The sequence below is a fragment of the Hemitrygon akajei genome, chromosome 5, assembly GCF_048418815.1.
Source record: "Hemitrygon akajei chromosome 5, sHemAka1.3, whole genome shotgun sequence".
Classification (NCBI taxonomy): domain Eukaryota; kingdom Metazoa; phylum Chordata; class Chondrichthyes; order Myliobatiformes; family Dasyatidae; genus Hemitrygon; species Hemitrygon akajei.
This window is the reverse complement of record NC_133128.1, coordinates 80,978,442-80,991,253: the sequence shown is the minus strand read 5'-3', so window position 1 is coordinate 80,991,253 and position 12,812 is coordinate 80,978,442. Positions and strand designations below refer to the sequence as shown.

At 40.5% G+C, this 12,812-nt stretch overlaps 1 protein-coding gene across 8 annotated transcripts in view; it reads right to left on the bottom strand.

Moving 5' to 3' along the window:
* Positions 1-12,812, bottom strand: part of LOC140727912 (rho GTPase-activating protein 6) — a 533,233-nt gene that overhangs the window by 79,302 nt on the left and 441,119 nt on the right. The gene's annotated exons all lie outside the window — the stretch shown is intronic.

The following is a 12,812-nucleotide window of genomic DNA, read 5'->3' as shown; positions in this document are numbered from 1 at the left end:
TGTATTTGCACATTCCTACTGTGATACAATGGTTTAAAACAATATTGGCAGTTCACTTGCCATATAAATTACAATTTAAAAATAAAATGTTACCAAATTGGAATTTAAACTATTGCCTGAAGAAGACTTTGAAGTTAGCTAGGCTGATCAAAATGTCATTACAATAACTCTTTGGAATTTTGAAAATCGTCTATATGAGCACAATATTTATGATTATTTATAATAAGGACGTAAAAATCAATTTCTGTGCCAGATGGATAACTAAGAAAAAAATGCTTACATTTATTTTGTGTCTTGCATCTCAGAATGCTTTATAGCCAATATCTTATAACCAAGAAATTAGCTTTGAAATACAGTCACCACTGCAAGTAGGGGAAAAAAGTCAGAAATTCTGTCCAAAAGTAAGATTTCACAAGCAGCAATAACTTGCTAGCCAGATCATTTGCTTTGGGCAAGTTGTTTTAAGGAGAAATTCCTTTTGCTGTCTCAAATCATGCTGTGGGGTTAGCAGAGAAGGCAGATGAAGACGGTATATAACATTTAATCTAAGTTAGACAGTGCTGATCGCTCTCTGTTCTGGCACGGGATATCAAACTAAATTATATACTCCAGTCTGCAGAATGGGTCAAAAAACCAACAGCCCAAGACCCAGAACACTTCTCCAACATTGAAGTGAAAACTTTTGCTTATTGTGGTAGAGAGTAATTTCCTGCTCTCATGCAAATTATTTTCCATTTACCCACATTGATCAAAAAAACTTTCAGTAAACAGGGAAATTTTTCTTTTGCCTGATATTTTGTATTTATTTTAAAAGAAAAAACATCTTAAAGTATGGTTCCAGTCAAAACTCAACTAAATGTGCTGGTTTCCTTGTTCATAGGGTACAAACACCCAATAACTACTGGTATAAAAATGTACTTACAAAGTGCAATGATCAGAAATAAAATGCATAAAACTGTCAGATTACCCAGACTAATACAAGGATCATACACTATCTTCCATATCCACCCATTCAGATCAGTAATATCAGCTGCTCCCTATGGCTTGTTGTTGGAGAAGGCAAGATGGCAGTCAAATCGATTTTGAAAATGTTTTTATGGCTATATAATTATTAAGTATTTTCTTTAAACTGGTAAATTTGTCAAAATTAAATTCTGGTTTCATATTTCTGTATAGATCCTTAATAGATTTTTTTTCTGGCCGAACTACTGTGCCAGAATGAGAAGATAAAGTTGTGGGTGTTCTTCATCACTTGGGAGGGAAGACTGTGCTCCAGGTCGGACATAAAGCAACCAGTGTATATTAAACATTTGTACTTCCTAATTTTCTTTTCAAAGTTAAATTGTTCTTGGGTGGGGGGGGGTTTAATTTTAATAGCTGGAAAATAAATAGTAACAATTTGAATAATTTGTAATAGTGTTTGAAAGTTTCCAAATGTCAGAAACATTCAAGACCTTTCAGTATTTAAATAGCTCTGACAACCAGTGAAGATGGGGGCAGTGGAGTTGGAGTGAGGACTGTAGCTCTCCTTTCAGTCATTTCACAGTGCAGCTTGCTGCGGTTCAGCCACCAACCACCCTGTGATAACATTTACCCAGTCAAGACCTCACCACTGTTCAGTGCCTCATCACCGAGGACCTGGCAGCCTTGGGAGTGTGAAATAGGAGCACTCAAACTGCACAAAGGAAGCTCTTTGACGGGGAGAAGGCAGGATTTACAGAACAGCTGGAAGCATGGTACATAGGCAAAAGGAATGTGCTGTGACATGAACCAGCAGTTTGGTCTTGGAGAGGCTTAACGGAGAAAAGCAGAATCATTATTTAAAATTGCTGTGCTCAGCAGCAAACTTGAAAAGTTGTAAGGTGTCTTATCGAAAGATAAAATGCTGCTCCTCAAACTTAAATTGAACTTCATTAGGGCAGGAAAGAAGGCTGAGGACTGAGAGCTGAGAGGGAAAGCAAGGTGAGCATTATAGTGACAAGTAAATGAAAGCTCAGGGTTGTGCTTACTAACTGAATAAAGGAGTTCTAGATAACATTTGCCAACATCTTATTTCATCATAAAGCAATCTTAGTGTTCCCAATTCCTTCAAGTACTGAAGCCTAACAAGCCATCTATATTTTCCATTACACATGATGCCAATACTGGGTATTATCCACAATACATATACTGTAGTTACAAACCACTCACAGATAATAATTCTCAGTGAAGTACACTCATCACCATAGTTTATCACATTTCATGAATTACATTCATGTGAGCCACAATAATGTGTATTCACACCACTCCAGAGACAGTCTAACCAGGCTGAGCCTCATAAATGCTTGTTGTCATGTAAGCCATTAAACTGTCTGTCATGAGCTCAAGTCAATGTCAAGTTTCAGATGGTAAAAGGTCCAAGGCACCATTCTTAATAAGGGCAGAGGTGCTATCCTCTGTTATCTGGTTCACTCATTTATCACTGACAGATCATTCTGGTCATTAACACAAAGCCCCTTGAAGAGCCTTGCTATAAAGAGTACAGTACCGGTAGTTGTAATGTTTCCAACATTCTCACAGGACTTCACAGAACTCAAATTATTCTGGAATAATAGTCAAGGAAGACATAAGAGTTGTTCTGAGATGCCACAATAGCGTAGCCGTTAGCATAACACTATTACAGTGCCAGTGACCTGGGCTCAGTTCTGTAAGGAGTTTGTACGCCTACCCCATGACCACATGCATTTCCACCACGAGCTCCGGTTTACTCCCACATTCAGACGTACCCATCAGGAGGTTAATTGGGCAGCAAGGGCTCATTGAGCAGGAAGGGCTATTTTTGAACTATTTAATATTATAAAACTAATATTTAATTTACACATACATTCTTTAATTTACAATGCTCTCAGTATAAATTAGAAGTGCTTCTCTGTGTTGTATTCCCCTTTGTTCTGCAAAGATGTACCAAACATAAATGGTGGCGCAGTCATAACCAGTAACCCTAATCAACAACAACTGATCCAACCCTTGTGGATGCTTCTTGTGGATTGCCCATTCAATTATTTTAATTAAATGATTTCTTCTCAGATTAAAATTTACTCAAGAGAAAACAAGAAAACTGAGAAGATAAAATAACACATCCCTGTCACATGCCGTCACTGAGCAGAGGAAGAAAATGATCAAGAACAATCTGGTGGAACTCAGAAAACAGGTGTAACTATGACACCACGCTGATCCACACTAACTCACTGCAGTGGGGATCAACGAAGCAGTCAACCCACATTGAAAAACGCACACAAAATGCTGGAGGGACTCAGCAGGTCAGGCTGCATCTATGGAAATGAATGGACTAGTCAACGTTTTGGGCTGAGAACCTTCCTCAGGACTGAGGTAAGAGGGAAGATGACACAATAAAATGGGCGGGGGGAGGGGAAGGAGGCTAGCTGGAAGGTGATAGGTGAAACCAGGCAGGTGGGAAAGTGCATGGTGTATCAGTTGATACTGTATGTAAGTTGGTGAATATACTTAACTTTAAGTAAACGTTCTATTTTTCGTAGAACAAAATACTTTTGAGAATTTATTTAAGTTTGGGGTGGTTACATAGGCATCATCAAACACAGGTTCATTTATACAAAATGTTTCTTGTAACCCATTTAAACATCAGCGAGTACAGCATTTAACTTCTTCAGCAATGCAAAACAAACTTCCATGACTACACTCCACACTCAGGTTGGAGGAACAACACCTTATATACCGGCTGGGTAGCCTCCAACCTGATGGCATGAACATTGACTTCTCTAACTTCCATTAATGCCCCTCCTCCCCTTCTTACCCCATCCCTGATATATTTAGTTTTCTTTCCCCCTTCCTCTTTTTTTTACTCTCTCTCTGCCCATCACTCTGTCTGTTCCCAATCTCCCTCTGGTGCTCCCCTCCCCCTTTCTTTCTCCATAGGCCTCCCGTCCCATGATCCTCTCCCTTCTCCAACTCTGCATCCCTTTAGCCAATCACCTTTCCAGCTCTCAGCTTCACCCCATCCCCTCTGGTCTTCTCCTATCATTTCGTATTTTCCCCTCCCCCCACTACTTTCCAATCTCTTACTATCTTTCCTTTCAGTTAGTCCTGTCAAAGGGTCTCAGCCCGAAACGTCGACAGGGATTCTCCCTATAGATGCTGCCTGGCCTGCTGTGTTCCACCAGCATTTTGTGTGCGTTGCTTCCGTGACTCATATGGGTTTAGTGCCACTGATGACAAGCTTGGAGGGGAAGGGCTAAACAGGAACCACAATAGTTAACTGCCCGGCTACATAATAAAAGGGAAACGGTACACATGAGGAAAGTGAGAAGTAAAAATAGTACATTCAAGCTTCCAGCTAAAAATTACCTCATAGTTTTAAAGTTATCTCACCCATGTCCCATTTTCATTCAAATGGAACTTTCAAGCAAACAAAAAGACTCTACATTGCTGAAGAAGGCAGCATTTCAATGTGGTTATAAAATCACGACTGTTTCCAGAAAGGAACAATCCATTACTAGCCATCTGTATACCACGTAACATGCAGCGGCTGTGCCTACATAAATGACTTGATTTAGGACTTTAAAATTTCTTTACATCTGCCTGTATAACTAGCAAAAGCAATGCCAGGCATTGCACCTACATGCACCTACCCCAGTCGTCCAACCCCACATCCACACTTTTAATGTGTTCGGCCACAAAAAGGAGTAATTTGGAATAGTCACTTTTCTACTAATCAGATTTATATACTTGTGTTACAAAACTACACTTCAATTAATTAACATCATTTCAACATCGCTCGTTTTCAGCATGTAATGACTACTCAATGAATCACTTCCCCCTTATCTCTCACTATACTCCTGCTCCAGAATTGTATTTTATGTCTTTTCTGTGTGTGGAACCTGAGGAAATGGGAGAGATTTTTCATGAATATTTCTCCTCAGTTTTTACTGTGGAGAAAACTCTGGAAGCAAAGGAAAGTTGGGGGTGGGGAGAGATGAGTGGTGATGTCATTAGTAGTGACGGAATTAGTAGAGAAGAAGTTTTATAGTGTATTAAGGTGGATAAATCCCCAGGACCAGACTTGGTGCCTTCTTGAACCTTGAGGGAAATAAAGAAGAAAATGTGCAGGCCCTAGCAGAGATTTCTGCTTCATCTTTACAGATAAGGTTCTGGAGGACTGGAGAGTTGTGGTTGTTCCATTATTGTTTAAAAACAGTAACAAAAACAAGCCAAGAAACTACAGACCAGTGAATCTTGTGGTCTGCTGAGTTCCTCCAGCATATTGTATTAATTCTGATCATTATATTGCTCTGATGGCAATTGGCAAGGAAAGCAACTGTAGAACAAATTTATTCCACCCATTCCTTACCCAGAACAGGGATCTTTCTATACCCCATGAATTCCATCCAGTTCAAATTGTACCTAGTGAAAAAGTTATGAAATTAAGGAATTCTTGAAGTTTCAACTTAATGTCAAAAGACATTTCTTCTTCTCAAGGAGCTTCTGCCACATTCAAAGTGGTATGCAATGGCTAAATGGAGCATTTTGGTGTGAATCTAGACAGGCCTAGATGTGAAGAGGATGTTTCCAATAGTGGGAGAGTCTAAGATCAGAGGGCACAGCCTCAGTGTAGAAGGATTTCCTTTAAAACAAGTGGAGTAATTCCCTTAGCCAGAGGTTGGTGAATCAGTATCGCAGATTGGCTGTGGAGGCCAAGTCGTTGAATATATTTTAAGGGAAGGTTGATGGGTTCTTGATTAATGAGGGCATCAAAGGTTATAGGGGGAAGGCAAGATAATGAGGTAGAGGGATAGTAAATCAGTCATGATTGAATGGCGGAGCAGACTCCATGGGCCAAATGGCTTAATTCCACTCCTATGTTTTACGGACTTCCGAAATCAGAAGCTTGTGGATTCCTCAGGTCAGTCAGAAGCACATCTTTAGGGTTGTACTTCATTGTGGCACTGAAGAGAGCTGTATTGATTTTCAGTTAAAAATGCTACATTAGATGAATATAAAGGCTCTTAACTGGTGCAAGAGATTCCAAAACATTATGTAAGGAAGAACATGCGGGTTTTCCACGGAATCTGGACATTCAATCTCTGGTATCTCAGCAGTATCCATCAAGAACATTTTAGTGCAGATACGAAATACTGAGCAGAACAATTAAGTAGGGTGTGTGCAGAGCATGTTATTTTTACTGGAATTCACTTCCATGGAAGTATGGGAACAGAATCAGTGCCTTCAAAAGGCAATCAGATAAGTATTTAAAAGATGATTATTTTTCAAGCCAATGGAAAAGAACAAGTGACACAAGAATACAAAAAGGGTCGATATCTAACTTTGGAAAAGATGTTCAAATGAGGATTTGCTCAGATTTCACTTTCCACTCTTAATGCTGAGGTGATAAGTATTGCAAGATAGCATTATTAATTTTAAATGCCTGCAAGTCACAGCTAATAAAAACACTTCTCTATAGCATAAACACACCCATGATAATGAAACTTCAAAGCATCTTTAAAGTGGAACTGCTCCAGTATATCAAACATTCTGGAAATTCATTTGTGAGTTAGACCATGGAACTTTTCCATCTTTTAAAGAGGCATTATCAAAGTAACGTGGAGATAGTTGTTAGGAAAAGTTCTGTGTTGCTAACAACTTAACACAGTGACGTTAACTGCCTTACATTTATTTTCATTGCCTCATGCCTTCTGGACCAGGTTTCCCCGACTGGCAGCAAATAAAGGTGCTCATCCAGGGATAAAATGCAAATGTAGCAGAATATTCTTCCCCATACTTTTCCACAACTATAACTTCAATTGCAAAGAAAAACAGGATATTGTGGTAAGATTTCAGTCTGCAAATATACTTACAGTTTAATACTTAAACAGGCATAAAGCATCACTAAAATAATTTATTATCCTTTAAAAATCGCACACCTCATTATCAAGCTTGTCACACTGCTACTACTGAAGGTGCCGAACTACTACAGCCCGAACATACAAATCTGCCTCCTCTACGAATTTCATTCACACTACAAGTCTTCCCCAAGGTTCTGACTGCTCAACTTCTGTAAAGCCCAATCATATGGGCGGGCATTTAGGAGATCAGCAGGATGGATTGGCCAGCTGCTGCCATGCAGGAAATCTCTGAGCGGCTGTGCAAAATGCACTGGTTTAACTCCACGTTGGCCTAAGTTTTTATTTAAATGTATTGCCAGGATTCCACATTTTTGACTTGTGAACTGTTTGGGTTATATACAGTTGTCCAGAACAGAACCCTGGTATAATCATTCATTTCAAAACATAACTGCTGCCAAAGATGGACCTTTTGGGTAGGAAGTAGAGGACCAAGCATCAAGGTGCAAGATGGAGGAAGAATGCAAGAGGGTGACTGAGGGAAGGTCGGAGCAGAGTAAAGGGGGAAGAGATTCAGGAACAGGAAGCATTGAGGTTGAGGAGACAAGGAGAAGTATATATAGTTAAGCAAGGAGACAGCACTGGTCAAAAATGTGCACACGCCTGACCTTCTGTCATCTCGGAACTTGCTGCTACTACAGGAAGAGCCCAGCCTTCAGCTCAGTCTATTGCTGAACCGGCACCCTGCCGCAAACCTGGAGCTACAGACACAGCAAAGGGAAAAATTCCAACTGTGGAAAAGCAGAACCCTCAGAAGGAAGTGGGCTGATCCTCCTGGGCGATTTCAATGGCAGGGTCTGACACGACACAACTGTCCGGCAGGCTTTGATTCTCAATGTGGGAGTAGCAAACACTAACTCCGACAAAGATGCTACCTAAACAAAATAAGTGAAGCATGTGCTTGTTTTAATCGTAACCCTGTTTCATTATCAAGTCAAGGACATTAATGGCAACACCCACGGTACAGGCAATGGCACATCCAAACAAGAAACTATGATGTTGGAATCACCCACACCATGATGGATACAGCCCTGCTGACCCCAAAAGCTTGAGCCCAGTACAATAGAAGCAACCAAAATTTCCATACCAGTAAATTGATACAAAACATCTCAAGGGTAGCTCTTCTCAGACAGCACCTCACAGACAACCTGACAGTTGACAATCAACAAAAGGCACAGCATTCCTTAAATCCATTGTAATATGCCCCTGCAAATAGCTACGGCTTATCTACCGGAAGGCATGAGCATTGGCTTGATGAGTGACTAGGAGATTGAGGAGCTACTTACTTGCAAACACAAGGCTTTTAAGGATTGTAAGCCCAAACATGCAGCAAAGCAAGAAGGAACAACTTAACAGGCACGTGAAGGTGGAGTTCCAAAAACTAAAGAAGCACTGTTGAGTAAAATGAGCACAGAAGGCCCTGTAAGCCGTTGATAGGGCAATGCTGTCTAAGTTATCTATGGTCCAAATACCATGACCCCAAATAAAATGAGACAAGAATCCAGTGAAACAGGGAAGTAAGCATCTGCAAGGAGTACTTTGCAGATCTCCTCAACTATGAGCAACTTTGATTCCACGCTAACTGTCACCCTAACCAACGGGAAGTGAGTAAAGCCACATGCCAATTAAAATCATGAGCAGCTGGCATCCCTATTTAAGGTGCTATTTGTTAGTTTCCGAAGGAGAGATAGAATGCCCTGAGAAAATAATGTACAATACAGACCCATCTCTGCTGAAGGGGAAGTGGATATTAACTTTCATTGCTATTCATATAACAATTACAGCACAGAAACAGGCCATCTTGGCCCTTCTAGTCCGTGCCGAATGCTTACTCTCACCTAATCCCACTGACCTGCACTCAGCCCATAACCCTCCATTCCTTTCCTGTCCATATACCTATCCAATTTTGCTTTAAATGACAATACCGAACCTGCCTCTACCACTTCTACTGGAAGCTCATTCCACACAGCTACCACTCTCTGAGTAAAGAAATTCCCCCTCATGTTACCCTTAAACTTTTGCCCCCTAAGTCTCAACTCATGTCCTCTTGTTTGAATCTCCCTTACTCTCAATGTAAAAAGCCTATCCACGTCAACTCTATCTATCCCCCTCATAATTTTAAATAACTCTATCAAGTCCCCCCTCAATCTTCTACGCTCCAAAGAATAAAGACCTAACTTGTTCAACCTTTCTCTATAACTTAGGTGCTGAAACCCAGGTAACATTCTAGTAAATCTTCTCTGAACTCTCTCTAGTTTGTTGACATCTTTCCTATAATTTGGTGACCAGAACTGTACACCATACTCCAAATTCGACCTTACCAATGCCTTGTACAATTTTAACATTACATCTCAACTCCAATACTCAATGCTCTGATTTATAAAGGCCAGCATGCCAAAAGCTTTCTTCACCACCCTATCCACATGAGATTCCACCTTCAGGGAACTATGCACCATTGTTCCTAGATCACTCTGTTCTACTGCATTCTTCAATGCCCTACCGTTCACCATAATCCTATTTGGATTATTCCTACCAAAATGTAGTACCTCACACTTATCAGCATTAAACTCCATCTGCCATCGTTCAACCCACTCTTCTAACTGGCCTAAATCTCTCTGCAACTTTGAAAACCTACTTCATTATCCACAACGCCACCTACCTTAGTATCATCTGCAATATTCAGTTGGATCATGGCTGATAGTGCCTTAATACCATTCACCCGCTGTGGCTGAATGTGTTTGGACAAGTACCCAATCTTGTACTTGCCCAAAAAATTAAATTATAATTAATAAGACCATAAAAAGGCAAATTGTGAAAATCAAAAATAAAAACACATTACTTTAGGAATATACAGCAGGCCAGGCAACATCTGTGGAGAGAGAAAACATTTCATATACAAGGAAAAGTATGCAAGAAAACAACTGTTAAAAGGAGAAGGGATAAAGAGAACCAAGAAAACATCAGAGATAGGGCTGGGAACATTTCAGGTGATTTTTCAGATTCTCTTCTATCTAAGAGAAGGAAGTGAATGATTGTTAATCAGAGGAGGAGAAAGATGGATCAGACCAGTGCAAAGATGAAACAAATCTCCTGGAACTGTGATACACAGAACACAGCAGTGTCTTGAAATCTACAAAAAAAAAACAAGTCATGTTGAAAATACTCAGCACATCAGGCAGCATCTCAAGAGACAAAAATTAAGTTAATATTGCAAGTTAATTGAGTTAATGTCCGGCTTATAATCAGACTTGACTGGTTCAGACACAGACAGGAAAGGGTGGTTGAAACAGTGTTTAGTCCCAAGGCCTGCAATACATCTAAATGGAAGGTGAGCTGATGTTCCAAAAAGAAAACACCAATTACTACCTCCGGAATATTTAAGTGTTATAGAAGATTTGAAATAATATTTGTCTGCCCTTCTCCAACTCATGCAGCGATGCTACTACCATCGATCCATTTTCTGTGCATTGAGTTTGTGCAGCCAAGTGTGGTTAAACTCTAGATAAGTATAAATTGGGCACTAGGGAATATCATACAGTCCCACTAGTTATTAACACAAACTTTGTCAACAAACTACACAAAATTATGTTTTTTATTTCAGAGAAAATGAGAGTGAGAAAGCAAACCCCATAATTCTCAAATAGAATCAGTCAGGGGGAAAAAAAAGTCAGCTCTTCACATCACAAACTTTACATAGCTCATTGACGACAGGCCGAGATTATCAATAATGCAATTCAAATCTCATCAACTGATGTCATGGAACCTTCCATGAAACTTGTCTCACTAATTTCCTGACAGGCTCTTTTGCTTTCCTAACTTACAAACATGTCAACTCTTAACACATGATGCAGAGGGCCAATCATTTTCCTGTTCAGTAGTCACCACGTACTACACCCAATAATTAAATTCTCTTATACACTGGTCTTTCCAAGGTGATCAGAATAATTCAGCCGGTGCTGTATCACTCTCCCATCACTGATTAACACTGTCCCATCTTAACCCAAAACATCTCGTTTCAAGATCCTTTCCCCAGTTTCAGATTTCATGTCTTCACCTCACCCAATGATCTGGTAACAAAGCACATTTACATCAAGAATCCACACCACTGACGGCTTTTGCTGACATTTTGGCACAATAGTCCTACATCCTGGAACACTTATTAATTGAATTCATTCTCTGCTCCTTCCTCAAACATACATCCTCCTCATGTAGATAAGTCTCATAGTTCAACAGACACCATGTTACACTACACGTGCACTGCGAAAATTAAAATCTCTTTCAAAACTCTCCTAGTGGTCCCACTCCATCTCTGCAATGTTCTTCAGCACTAAAACCTTCCAACACCACCCTGTCAATCCAGACCATTTATACACCATTAATTTCTTTATTCGTATAGTCTCTTATGAAGTTATAAATTTGATTTAGTTTTATTCAAAGCCACTGTTTAACTTACTAACCAGAACTTAACCTCAGAATATAAGGACGAATACTTTTACATCTCTGCTAGAGCTCAAGGTTGGAAAATTGAGTTTAATTTTAAATCCAAGCTGGTGATATTAACAAAGACTTACAGTGCCTTGGTAAAGTATTCAGCCCCCAACCCACTGCTCACACATGTGAGTAATACAACCAGGGATTTTGATCAATTTAACTGAGAATTTTAATTTATGAGTCACATGCTCTTTTTTTTTTACACAGTAGGGAAAATTGTAAAGCATCAAAAACTAAAAATCCAAAAAATGTAAATGTCAGCAGTTCAAAAGTATTCATCCCCCCTTTGCTCAGTAACTAAATGAACCAGCTGTCACAGCTATTACAGCCAGTAGTCTTTTGGATAAGTCTTTATTAGCTTTGCACAACGTGATGGAGCAAGATCTGCCATTCCTCCTTGCAAAATTGCTCAAGCTGTGCCAGGTTATTTGGGGAGTTGCAGTGGAGAGCAATCTTGAAGTCTTGCCAGAGATGTCTGATCAGGTTAAGGTCAGGACTGTGACTGGATCACTCAAGAACATCAGTTTCTTCATTTGAAGCCACTCCATGATTGCTCTGGCAGTTCCGTTTGGTTCATTGTCCTGCTGAAAGACGAACTTCCTCCCCAGTTTAAGCTTTCTGGCAGAGGCTAACAAGTTTTATCTAGGATCTCTCTGTATTTAAGCAGCATTCATCATCTATCAATCATGACCAGATTTCCAGTCCCTGCTGCCGAAAAGCATCCCCATGGAATGATGCTACCTCCACCATACTTTACAGTAGGGGTGGCATTACCTGCCTGATGCACAGAATTAGATTTAAGCTATAGGTACCACTAAGAAAAAGTTCCACTTTGCTCTCATCCAACCGCAAGACTTTCTTCCACACCTTTTGATGCACCATCAATAACTCCCTGAGACGTGAGGCGAGATATCGGCTTTTATTGACTGGAAGAAAGAACAAGCAGCAATTGACCACCATGCTACATCCTGGAGACTGAGGGCAGAGCTCAGGCCTCAATCGCCTTTATACCGGGGTCTGTGAGAGGAGCCACGGTCAGTGGGAGGAGCCACAGGAGCAGTCAGCAGGGGGGCGTGTCCAGACAGGTATATGTAGTTCACCACATTCACCCCCCCCCCCCTTTATACCGGGGTCTGTGGGAGGAGCCACGGTCAGTGGGAGGAGCCACAGGAGCAGTCAGCAGGGGGGCGTGTCCAAACAGGTATATGTAGTTCACCACACCTTTACAGTTTGCCAAGTCTTTATGGGCAAGGATGTGTTGATTTTTAGCCAGGGGTTCTTCCTTGCCACTCTTCTATAAATACCCTTTTTGTGCAATGCCTTGGAGACTGTGGAGCCACGAACTTCATCTCCATTTACAGCCACTGACTTCTGCAGCTCACTCAGAGTGACCGTTGGTGTCACAGT